A 12,750-nucleotide genomic window follows, 5' to 3' on the forward strand; every position below is an offset into this window, starting at 1 on the left:
AGCAGTGGTATCAATTCAGAGTACTAATTTCAAACAGTTTTGCATATATGTATATATATAAAAAGACATAGCAGTGTCTTACGCCAATATGAAGTATATATGTTTCTTGAAAAGAGAAGCCTTTTCATGTCATCGTGCGAAATGTTCAGCAGCGCTTTGTATCGTCTGAAAGTAGATAAAGGCACGTTTTGTTTTGACATCGGATCCGCGTCGCGCACGACTATCTCGCGTTCCTTCTTTTTTATAGATTCTTATATATTTCGATAGTACATCGTCCACAGATTATTTTAATACCAAAAACATGCGAGCAACAAATTCTTTTAGTTAGTTTATATATTAGGAAAGCGCGTCATATAGGGTCCGCGGCGACAAAGTATCGATTTTTAATACTTTAAGACGAGCAACAAATTCAGTTTCTTATATATTTCGGTAGTATATTGTCCACAGATTATTTTAATACCAAAAACATGCGAGCAACAAATTCTTTTAGTTAGTTTATATATTAGGAAAGCGCGTCGTATAGGGTCCGCGGCGACAAAGTATCGATTTTTAATACTTTAAGACGAGCAACAAATTCAGTTTCTTATATATTTCGATAGTACATCGTCCACAGATTATTTTAATACCAAAAACATGCGAGCAACAAATTCTTTTAGTTAGTTTATATATTAGGAAAGTGCGTCATATAGGGTCCGCGGCGACAAAGTATCGATTTTTAATACTTTAAGACGAGCAACAAATTCAGTTTCTTATATATTTCGGTAGTATATTGTCCACAGATTATTTTAATACCAAAAACATGCGAGCAACAAATTCTTTTAGTTAGTTTATATATTAGGAAAGCGCGTCATATAGGGTCCGCGGCGACAAAGTATCGATTTTTAATACTTTAAGACGAGCAACAAATTCAGTTTCTTATATATTTCGGTAGTATATTGTCCACAGATTATTTTAATACCAAAAACATGCGAGCAACAAATTCTTTTAGTTAGTTTATATATTAGGAAAGCGCGTCATATAGGGTCCGCGGCGACAAAGTATCGATTTTTAATACTTTAAGAGGAGCAACAAATTCAGTTTCTTATATATTTCGATAGTACATCGTCCACAGATTATTTTAATACCAAAAACATGCGAGCAACAAATTCTTTTAGTTAATTTATATAATATAAGAGCGCGTCGTATAGGGTCCGCGGCGACAAAGTATCGATTTTTAATACTTTAAGACGAGCAACAAATTCAGTTTCTTATATATTTCGATAGTACATCGTCCACAGATTATTTTAATACCAAAAACATGCGAGCAACAAATTCTTTTAGTTAGTTTATATATTAGGAAAGTGCGTCATATAGGGTCCGCGGCGACAAAGTATCGATTTTTAATACTTTAAGACGAGCAACAAATTCAGTTTCTTATATATTTCGGTAGTATATTGTCCACAGATTATTTTAATACCAAAAACATGCGAGCAACAAATTCTTTTAGTTAGTTTATATATTAGGAAAGCGCGTCATATAGGGTCCGCGGCGACAAAGTATCGATTTTTAATACTTTAAGAGGAGCAACAAATTCAGTTTCTTATATATTTCGATAGTACATCGTCCACAGATTATTTTAATACCAAAAACATGCGAGCAACAAATTCTTTTAGTTAGTTTATATATTAGGAAAGCGCGTCATATAGGGTCCGCGGCGACAAAGTATCGATTTTTAATACTTTAAGAGGAGCAACAAATTCAGTTTCTTATATATTTCGATAGTACATCGTCCACAGATTATTTTAATACCAAAAACATGCGAGCAACAAATTCTTTTAGTTAATTTATATAATATAAGAGCGCGTCGTATAGGGTCCGCGGCGACAAAGTATCGATTTTTAATACTTTAAGACGAGCAACAAATTCAGTTTCTTATATATTTCGGTAGTACATCGTCCACAGATTATTTTAATACCAAAAACATGCGAGCAACAAATTCTTTTAGTTAGTTTATATATTAGGAAAGCGCGTCATATAGGGTCCGCGGCGACAAAGTATCGATTTTTAATACTTTAAGAGGAGCAACAAATTCAGTTTCTTATATATTTCGATAGTACATCGTCCACAGATTATTTTAATACCAAAAACATGCGAGCAACAAATTCTTTTAGTTAATTTATATAATATAAGAGCGCGTCGTATAGGGTCCGCGGCGACAAAGTATCGATTTTTAATACTTTAAGACGAGCAACAAATTCAGTTTCTTATATATTTCGGTAGTACATCGTCCACAGATTATTTTAATACCAAAAACATGCGAGCAACAAATTCTTTTAGTTAGTTTATATATTAGGAAAGCGCGTCATATAGGGTCCGCGGCGACAAAGTATCGATTTTTAATACTTTAAGAGGAGCAACAAATTCAGTTTCTTATATATTTCGATAGTACATCGTCCACAGATTATTTTAATACCAAAAACATGCGAGCAACAAATTCTTTTAGTTAATTTATATAATATAAGAGCGCGTCGTATAGGGTCCGCGGCGACAAAGTATCGATTTTTAATACTTTAAGAGGAGCAACAAATTCAGTTTCTTATATATTTCGATAGTACATCGTCCACAGATTATTTTAATACCAAAAACATGCGAGCAACAAATTCTTTTAGTTAGTTTATATATTAGGAAAGCGCGTCATATAGGGTCCGCGGCGACAAAGTATCGATTTTTAATACTTTAAGAGGAGCAACAAATTCAGTTTCTTATATATTTCGATAGTACATCGTCCACAGATTATTTTAATACCAAAAACATGCGAGCAACAAATTCTTTTAGTTAATTTATATAATATAAGAGCGCGTCGTATAGGGTCCGCGGCGACAAAGTATCGATTTTTAATACTTTAAGACGAGCAACAAATTCAGTTTCTTATATATTTCGGTAGTACATCGTCCACAGATTATTTTAATACCAAAAACATGCGAGCAACAAATTCTTTTAGTTAGTTTATATATTAGGAAAGCGCGTCATATAGGGTCCGCGGCGACAAAGTATCGATTTTTAATACTTTAAGAGGAGCAACAAATTCAGTTTCTTATATATTTCGATAGTACATCGTCCACAGATTATTTTAATACCAAAAACATGCGAGCAACAAATTCTTTTAGTTAATTTATATAATATAAGAGCGCGTCGTATAGGGTCCGCGGCGACAAAGTATCGATTTTTAATACTTTAAGACGAGCAACAAATTCAGTTTCTTATATATTTCGATAGTACATCGTCCACAGATTATTTTAATACCAAAAACATGCGAGCAACAAATTCTTTTAGTTAATTTATATAATATAAGAGCGCGTCGTATAGGGTCCGCGGCGACAAAGTATCGATTTTTAATACTTTAAGAGGAGCAACAAATTCAGTTTCTTATATATTTCGATAGTACATCGTCCACAGATTATTTTAATACCAAAAACATGCGAGCAACAAATTCTTTTAGTTAGTTTATATATTAGGAAAGCGCGTCATATAGGGTCCGCGGCGACAAAGTATCGATTTTTAATACTTTAAGAGGAGCAACAAATTCAGTTTCTTATATATTTCGATAGTACATCGTCCACAGATTATTTTAATACCAAAAACATGCGAGCAACAAATTCTTTTAGTTAATTTATATAATATAAGAGCGCGTCGTATAGGGTCCGCGGCGACAAAGTATCGATTTTTAATACTTTAAGACGAGCAACAAATTCAGTTTCTTATATATTTCGGTAGTACATCGTCCACAGATTATTTTAATACCAAAAACATGCGAGCAACAAATTCTTTTAGTTAGTTTATATATTAGGAAAGCGCGTCATATAGGGTCCGCGGCGACAAAGTATCGATTTTTAATACTTTAAGAGGAGCAACAAATTCAGTTTCTTATATATTTCGATAGTACATCGTCCACAGATTATTTTAATACCAAAAACATGCGAGCAACAAATTCTTTTAGTTAATTTATATAATATAAGAGCGCGTCGTATAGGGTCCGCGGCGACAAAGTATCGATTTTTAATACTTTAAGACGAGCAACAAATTCAGTTTCTTATATATTTCGGTAGTACATCGTCCACAGATTATTTTAATACCAAAAACATGCGAGCAACAAATTCTTTTAGTTAGTTTATATATTAGGAAAGCGCATCATATAGGGTCCGCGGCGACAAAGTATCGATTTTTAATACTTTAAGAGGAGCAACAAATTCAGTTTCTTATATATTTCGATAGTACATCGTCCACAGATTATTTTAATACCAAAAACATGCGAGCAACAAATTCTTTTAGTTAATTTATATAATATAAGAGCGCGTCGTATAGGGTCCGCGGCGACAAAGTATCGATTTTTAATACTTTAAGACGAGCAACAAATTCAGTTTCTTATATATTTCGGTAGTACATCGTCCACAGATTATTTTAATACCAAAAACATGCGAGCAACAAATTCTTTTAGTTAGTTTATATATTAGGAAAGTGCGTCATATAGGGTCCGCGGCGACAAAGTATCGATTTTTAATACTTTAAGACGAGCAACAAATTCAGTTTCTTATATATTTCGATAGTACATCGTCCACAGAGTATTTTAGTACCAAATACATGCGAGCAATACATTTTTTTATTTACTTTTACTTCGCGCAAGTGAATGGTACGGCGCGGCGAGACTGAGTATATAGTGGTATTAATTAAATAATATACTTTTTTTAAAATATTTTTATGTTATTTTAGAGCAACAAATTAGCAACAAATTCTAGTGTATTTTATTTTTTGATTCGAGCTGTATATATATTTTTTTCACTATGGGGGGGGCTGGCTTAATGTCAAGCTAGCACCCCCCACTTTGAATGTAAATTCCTGCTAAACGGTTTGAGCAACAAAATTCGGACTACGGCAACTAATTAGCACATAATTAGCACTAAATTATTTTATGTATTTGATTTAATTTGGCGTTGGTGGGGGGGCTAACTTAATATGGGTACTATTCTCTCCAAATACTCGAGGAACACAGTACCTGATTATAGTTAGCGAACTACACTTGTGGAGAATTTTCGCAAAACTCTTGTCGAATAATATGAATGAATTGTTATATCTTATACCAAGATACTCTCGTGAAGATAAAATAGTTAACATATTTGTTTATTCGCAAAAATTAAAATCGAACGATTGTCCATATACAACTAATTTATGATAATAAAATATATAAATATGGCAAAAAATATTATAAATATAAATCTTAAGAGTATGCATTACGGATAATTAACTTTCTCACTCTGGCGTAAAAAAATACTTATTGCGACGTTTTTATACTTTTTTTTTTATTTATATTTTTTACTTTATTATAGTTAGCGAACCAATTTTCGCAAAACTCTTGTCAAATAATATGAATGAATCGTTATTATACCTTATATCAAGATACTTTGAGTAAAATATAAATAAAGATAAAATAGTTAATATATTTGTTTATTTGCGAAAATTAAAAAGAAATGAATAATCGTCCATTATTATTTATGATAACAAAAGATAGATATGGCAAAAATATTACAAATCTTAGCAATATGCGTTACGAATAGATTACTTTCTCATTCTGGCGTAAAAAAAAAAAAAAACCCTTATTGCGAACTTTTTTTTCTTTTCTTTTTTAATAAACTCTGAAATGTATATAAAAGTTTGCTTCGAGTTATACATACACGTATAAACGTCGCTGTTCTACTTAAAGTACAGTTCACTCGAGCGATATGTTAAAGCTCGACGTTTCAACATGAAGATCTTTAACATTGAAAGTTATAGAGTCGAAGGGTGCTAAATTTATCAAGGGCTCTCTATCGTTATCGTTTAACAGCGGGGTAACTCGTTACATCGAAAACTATCAACGAGTAAATCGTAGTAGGCGGGATTTGACAAGAGATTCTCTCTCTCTCTCTCTCTCTCTCTCTCTCTCTCCTAAATCTATGCGCGCCTGTGTGTATTCGTGTGTCGCGTATTTTACGATCCCACCCCTCTCCCTCCGTAACGCGACGGACACGACGAGTACACGACCGTGTACTTCCCGGCGAGATTACAGAGACGTCCCGCGACGTTTGCGAGGCAATTTGCGGTGCAATGATTGCGAGCCTCCGTGGCTGCAAACGAGACGACACCACCCGCACTTCGGAACGGGCGCCAGCCGCCCCAAGTTGAGCGTGTCGCCGGGGAAGAGGTACTTATTGTTACTCAAAATAACCAACCGCCCTTCTACGAGGAGTTGTGCCGCATCAATCCTCAGATCTCTCAGTCGTATAGAAAAACTTGAAAATCCGAGTTGAGAATTTCTCAAATATTTCTTTTTAAAACTTTATGAAGAGACATTCAGAGAATATAATAATAATAATAATAATAATAATAATAATTAAAAAAAAATAAAAATAAAAAAAATCTAATAATTTCGCTCTTGCATCGCGAGCGAACTTGTACTTCGCAGAGCATGCTGATCAAATTTGATCGTTTAACTTTGTAACAGCCCGTATAATTATTACCACACATAGCGCGTTAATAAGTCTTCTTCTCTTTCAAATTATCCTCGTTACGAGAGAGAGAGAGAGAGAGAGCGAGGAGATACTTTTTCGCTTTTCCATCTGCGAAAGGCAAGTGGCGCGGCTTTCTCTGACTAACCTGCGAGCGTTAAACGCAATTATTACTATTACAAGCTGTTACGAGATACCCGTCAGCGATGGCGCGGAGAGATGGACGGGGAACAAAGGAGGGGGGATAGAGGGGTGGCCGCTACCGCCGATAAGGCTGCGGTCCTGTGACAGTTTTGTCGCGCGCGTTTCGCGGTTTTTGCGGCTCACCGCATGCCGGCTTCGCCGACAAGGGAACGGGCGGTCCTTGCTAACGATGTTTAACGAGCCCGAATGAACAGACGATGCGACAACGTATGCGCGCGAGAGGCATCCCGAAACCCCTCCCCCCCTCCCCTCCCTCCTTTTCCCCTTTCTCTCTCGCTCTCGGGTGTTTTACGCTAAATTCATCTGTCAACAACGTATGGTTTAAGTTTGTTCGTTACGTCGCGCGTCCCGCGTCCCGCGAATTTTATCCATACCAGTGCCGGTATAAATAATTCGCCTAAACGAGTAGACATTGCTTATAAACAGAGATGCAAAATTTCATTATTTTTTAAGATATATTATTTTTCTTTATATTTTTTGTTGTTAACATAATAAAAAAACTAGGTTTTTTTTTTTTAAAGTAATTTTAATGAATTAATGAGACTGTTGCGGCGAATTATGATTAAAGTGTTATTTAGAATATTAACTAAAGTGCATTTTTAAAAATTACGAACTGTATTTTTGCATCTACAACAAATACAATTTATTCAAGTTTAATTTTGATTTGTTTTCGGAGCATTTAATCTAATTAAAAATAGCAATTACGTAACTAATATAGCCAATTGGAATGCGAGCTACATTAAGATTAATATTGCTTAATTCAAATCTATCATCTAAAAAGTTGAAAATAATGAAAAATCAATTTGCAGTATATATAGAAATATAAAGATATTAAATAACTAAAAAAAGACAAAATTTTGGAGAAAAGAATTAGACATTTCTTTTTTTCCAATTACATTTTTACTTATAAGGGTATTTATTATTTGGAAAAATTCAGAATTCAATTTTTTTTACAAGATTTGAGAAGACATTTTACTTGTATAAATTAGAAAGAAAAACAGTAAAATTGTACACGGACAGATATAAATTACAAAATATACTTTGCGAGGAAGATATAACTCATGTCCATATGTAAGGTATATACGTATCTCAAAATGTATATCTTATATTCCTTGGTGAAAAGATATATATGTTTAAGATGTGCAAAATGCAATTATGTCACATTAATTACGCAATCACGCGCCCCGCAATTTCATTTATATTACTTGACAAGGTGCTCTTTTCCCATCTCGTATCACGCCGTGTGCGATCCCGCCAGTTCCCGTGACATTATACGATGAAGGATTACCTCGTGTCGCGGGTTTCTTCAGCGTCACACAGTGAAGATGGATTTTTTTTCGCCGACGAGAGGGAAGCTCGTTTCGCACGAGAGACGGACGCACAAGACGCGAAACAGAGGGGAGAGCATTCTCGCATAAGACGGAGTTGAGGAAGTCGAGGACTGACACAGAGAAGTAGTATCATCGAGAAAATAGGGGGGGGGGGGGAAACATATATATATATATATAGAGAGAGAGAGAAAGAGGAACACACGAGACAAAAGAAATGCAGCAACACCTTGTTATCGCGCGAGAACGTCGAAAGCGAAATATCGTCGTAGAAAGAGAACCCGTATTGGACGAGAAGAGAAACTAACGGGAGAAGAAAGGAATATCGCGCGAATACATACGCGAATTGGAAGCTCGATATTCTATTATCTTACGTGAACATGTAACGATTGCACTCCGTCGCACGTGAGAAATCGCATCATCGAGAGAATTTCATTCGCTGGAATTTCATTTCCCCTGAGAGAGAGAGAGAGAGAGAGAATAAGTCAATACGAGAAGGATTCGATGCAACGACGATGACAAAGCTCGTAATGCTTTTGCGATTCGATAAAATTATCTATAGATTGTTTTGGTTTTCGATTTGTCGTTTCGAGAGCGCAATATCGCTTTTCTGACACTAAACTTTATTTATTGTAGGAAAAATGAGAGAGAGAGGGGGGGAGACAAAATTGATGGTTCGCTCACAAGTTCATGGATCTGATATCTGCTAAATTACATAAGTTTGTTAGCGCGTTTAACTGCGTAAAGTTACATTAATTTTGTGCTTCAAGTCGTTTATAACTCTAATGTTTATGGAATTGAGGGTATTTTCGAGAAACGAGCACTTTTTTTCTTTTTTTTTTTTTTTAAATAGATTTTCCAAAAACGTGAGTGTATATATTTTTGTTTGAAAAAAAGACGAGTAATGAAAATAATGAAAATTATTATCATCGTATGAATTAGAAATATTAATCGTGTGTTAATTCAAAATATTAGTGAAACATTATCGAGAATGATCGTCGAATTTCTAAATAAGCATTTGACATATATATATATATATACATGTTGGACGTAATCGAGGATATAAAGTTTCCTCCTCGAGGATCGACGAGACGTCTCGCGAAGAAGGTCGAGACGAAAGTCTAGATGGAATTCGATCTCGCGAGTCGGGAAATGGCTAAAGTGGCTAATTGGAATCCTGGTGTCGATGATATTAGAGGTTCAGCTCGCTCGCTGCTGCTAAAATGCGGTAAATTCCGCGAGCGGATACGTTAGATTCGTGTTTCTCTCCTCTCCTCTCCTCGTTCCGCTTCTCGATCGGCGACTCCCGTGATATCCCGAGTTCTCGTTCAATCCATCGTTCCTTTCACACCCTTCCCCGGCTTTTCCCCTCATCGCCGGTGCACTCTCTTCTCCTTTTGCTCTTGGCATCTTGAAACACTTCCTCTTTTCTTCCCCGCTTTCCCCGTCGATCATTTTTTTCTCGCTAAATTCAATTTCGTTGGCTGATCGATAAGTAATGAACAGTATGACGAGGCACCTGATCGAGGCGGAGTTACTTCCGGTTGATGTCTTCCGTTCAGGCGATACGTATTGTGAACTTTTCGTTATCTTTGAAACGCTCTGATTCCCTTCTACTCGTCGATATCGTACACGTTAGTGGCAATTTCCCAATAAAATAATAAAAATAAAAATTGTCATTTCACATCTTTGAATATTGTTTAAATTTTAATTAATAATAATTAACAATAATTTAATTTAATCTTCGAATATTATTCAGTGGATTTTTTCTTTTTTTTTAAAAGCTTAGTATTCACTCCGATAACGGATTATCTTGTACACGTTGATAGGCTGTTCGCGATGGAAATACTTTACCCTTTTTTTTGATACTTGATCATTTTGATTAAAATGATAGATCGGATATATCGAATTGTACGGATTTCGTTTTGCTGGACGGAAATAAAATCTTGTCGAATTTTCGAAACGTTCATCGAACATTGAATAAATACAATTTATGTGTAACTGCATTTCGTATTTCGATGAAATTCATCGATCGTCAGCTGTGACACGCGATAACGGAAACATTCGTTCGATAACAGATGCATCGCGGAGAAACTAAAGTTACACTGAGAAGAAAAAGTTGTTAATTTGACTAAATTCCTCCAACTAATTACTATTTCTTTGTATTTCCTTAATTGAAATATTTAACTATTTAAATCAAATATACCTCACGTTAGATTTAATTATTTAACATGTCGTATTTGACTTAAAATATTTAAGTATTTCAATTAAAGAAATAGCAATTAATTGGACGAATTTAATCGAGTTAACAATTTCTTTTACTCGGTGTATCATTGACCTATGACCTCTGATCTCCTCTGGGCTAGATTTTTAGCGAGATCCAGTTTGCGTTTTCATTTCTCGATATTTATTTATAGAATCGAACAAAAACATTTAATTCCATCTGTATATTTTTTGGGGGAAAAAAAAAGAAAAAAAAAGCTCTAAATTTCACAGAGCTCATGTCAAGTTGCAACGATATATGTATAATATATTTTCCATTTCTTACCGTTTTTATTTTTAAACGACCGGTTTCTCCGGAGCCGATTTTTATTCGGCGAAAATATTAAGCACGAGAAGAAATATGGTTTCAGATTTTTTTCCAATGTTTAACTCAAACGATCAATATTTTCCTTGACAAGAAAAATCCATCTCATATCGCTCGAAGGATAACACTGTAGAAGCACACTCGGTATTACGTCGGGTTGCATCGGTCACTCAAGGATGCTACGGAGACCATCATTAGATTAATTAAACTTGCTCGGCGAGGGTCGTCGGTTTGTACGGAGGTGCGACGAGCGTTACATCGGGAACAGGAATAGCGTCCTGTCGGTCCGGCGATATAACGAGGTTAATTAGTCCGACGAACGGAGGTAGAGAGGATGCTCGATCCCGAAATCCTTCTATTAACGTCGTCAGCTGTATGCGCCATTACTGTCGCACGGACGTCGCATAACTCGAATCCTCCGGTTGTCCCATCTCCGGGACGTCCTTCGCAGAGTCATATCGCTAATTCGCCGATTAGCTTACTCTGTTGTCAAAATGTCCGATCGATTCACGGGCGAAATATCCGAGACGGCGCGCCGTGCATTCGCCAAAATATACAGGGTGTTTCGGAACTCCGGATCTTATCAGACTCATGAAATTTATGTATTCCGTCTAAATTTTTTATTCCGCGATTTCTTCATTTATTTCGTACCGAGAGTAATTTTTTCTTTTTGACAACGTTATCTTTTATCTTTTCTTGTATCTTAATATAAACGAAACGCAAAGTATGTCAATGCAAAAAAAAAAAAACGATAGCGAAATACAAAATAATAAATTTTTCATCTTATATAAGAGCGCGTCGTATAGGGTCCGCGGCGACAAAGTATCGATTTTTAATACTTTAAGACGAGCAACAAATTCAGTTTCTTATATATTTCGATAGTACATCGTCCACAGATTATTTTAGTACCAAATACATGCGAGCGATACATTTTTTTATTTACTTTTACTTCGCGCAAGTGAATGGTACGGCGCGGCGAGACTGAGTATATAGTGGTATTAATTAAATAATATACTTTTTTAAAAATATTTTTATGTTATTTTAGAGCAACAAAATAGCAACAAATAATACGTCTCGATAATTGCGCTTGTGTGAAGAGCGTTACGGAAAATTTAGGCTGGACGGATAGGTGGGGGAGGGGAGGGGAATGTCGTCGAATATCTCTTCCAAGAACAGGAGCGAGCGAGTTTTTTGCGAGAAAAAAATCGTGCGCCAAAAAACCTTCGCGATACGAACAAGGATAAGATAACGAAGCTCGAGCGATACTTTTGCAATCTCGCGATTATTTTCTGGCGAAATTATACATATAATTGAAGAAGAATCATATATTTTAAAAGAATATTAAAGTATATTGAAATACAAAACGTGTGAAAAACGCGACGCGAAGCTTCATCAATTGTAAAATTTCTCATTTAGCTGTTGGTACTCGTGGTTTCTCGCGGCATTTCAGAGACATCGATTAACGTTGACACGTCACCCTTAATTGGATTTCAGTAACATCCATAGTTTTAAAACTAACCAATCACCAATCAAGAATCGAATGACCGTGATTGGTCAATTTTACAACCATGAATATTATTAAACCTGACGTGTAAAATTAGTCGACTAACTGTCGACTAACCGAACACATTTTTTTTTCCTCTTAAATAAGAATATTTTATTAGGAATGTTCATATGTGGTGTGTGAGCTGCTTTTCAGATATATTCCTCCTCGAATCTTACACATTCTATTCAACGATTATTCTCGTTGTATTATCGTTTCGCCATGAAAATTGATCGAGATTTTGTATTATAAGCTCTCTCTCTATCTCTTTCTCTCGAGCCGCGCTTCTTTGTTTATATCTGAATGTTTACATCCAACTTTTTTGAACGCTTTTGTACCGAGACGTTCGGCGACGCGGTCCTCCCCTCTCCTCACCTACCCATCCAGCCTAAATTTTCCGTAATCGTGTCAGTCCCTTCCCACAAGCGCGAGTCTCAAGACGTATTACGGTCGCGCTCCGTGTTTCTCGCGTCTTTTTATCCGTCGAAAGTGAGATCCGCGTACGAACGAGTGTCGGGGGGGTCTTGTATCGAATAACAGGCGATTATCCGAGTGTAATATATTAACCCG

General features: G+C 35.7%; 1 protein-coding gene across 4 annotated transcripts in view; it reads left to right on the forward strand.

Moving 5' to 3' along the window:
• Positions 1 to 12,750, forward strand: part of Tpst (tyrosylprotein sulfotransferase) — a 92,617-nt gene that overhangs the window by 17,804 nt on the left and 62,063 nt on the right. For 2 of the 4 annotated variants that reach the window (XM_070313191.1, XM_070313192.1), the window contains exon 1: positions 12,462 to 12,734. The exons of the other annotated variants lie outside the window; for them this stretch is intronic. The gene's annotated coding sequence lies outside the window, so the exon portion shown is untranslated. Of the gene's footprint in view, positions 1 to 12,461; positions 12,735 to 12,750 lie in introns of those variants that run through there. 4 annotated transcript variants of the gene reach the window in all.

The sequence above is a fragment of the Polyergus mexicanus genome, unplaced genomic scaffold (assembly GCF_030449975.1).
Source record: "Polyergus mexicanus isolate NDT 795.1 unplaced genomic scaffold, iyPolMexi1.0 SCAF_23, whole genome shotgun sequence".
NCBI classification, from domain to species: domain Eukaryota; kingdom Metazoa; phylum Arthropoda; class Insecta; order Hymenoptera; family Formicidae; genus Polyergus; species Polyergus mexicanus.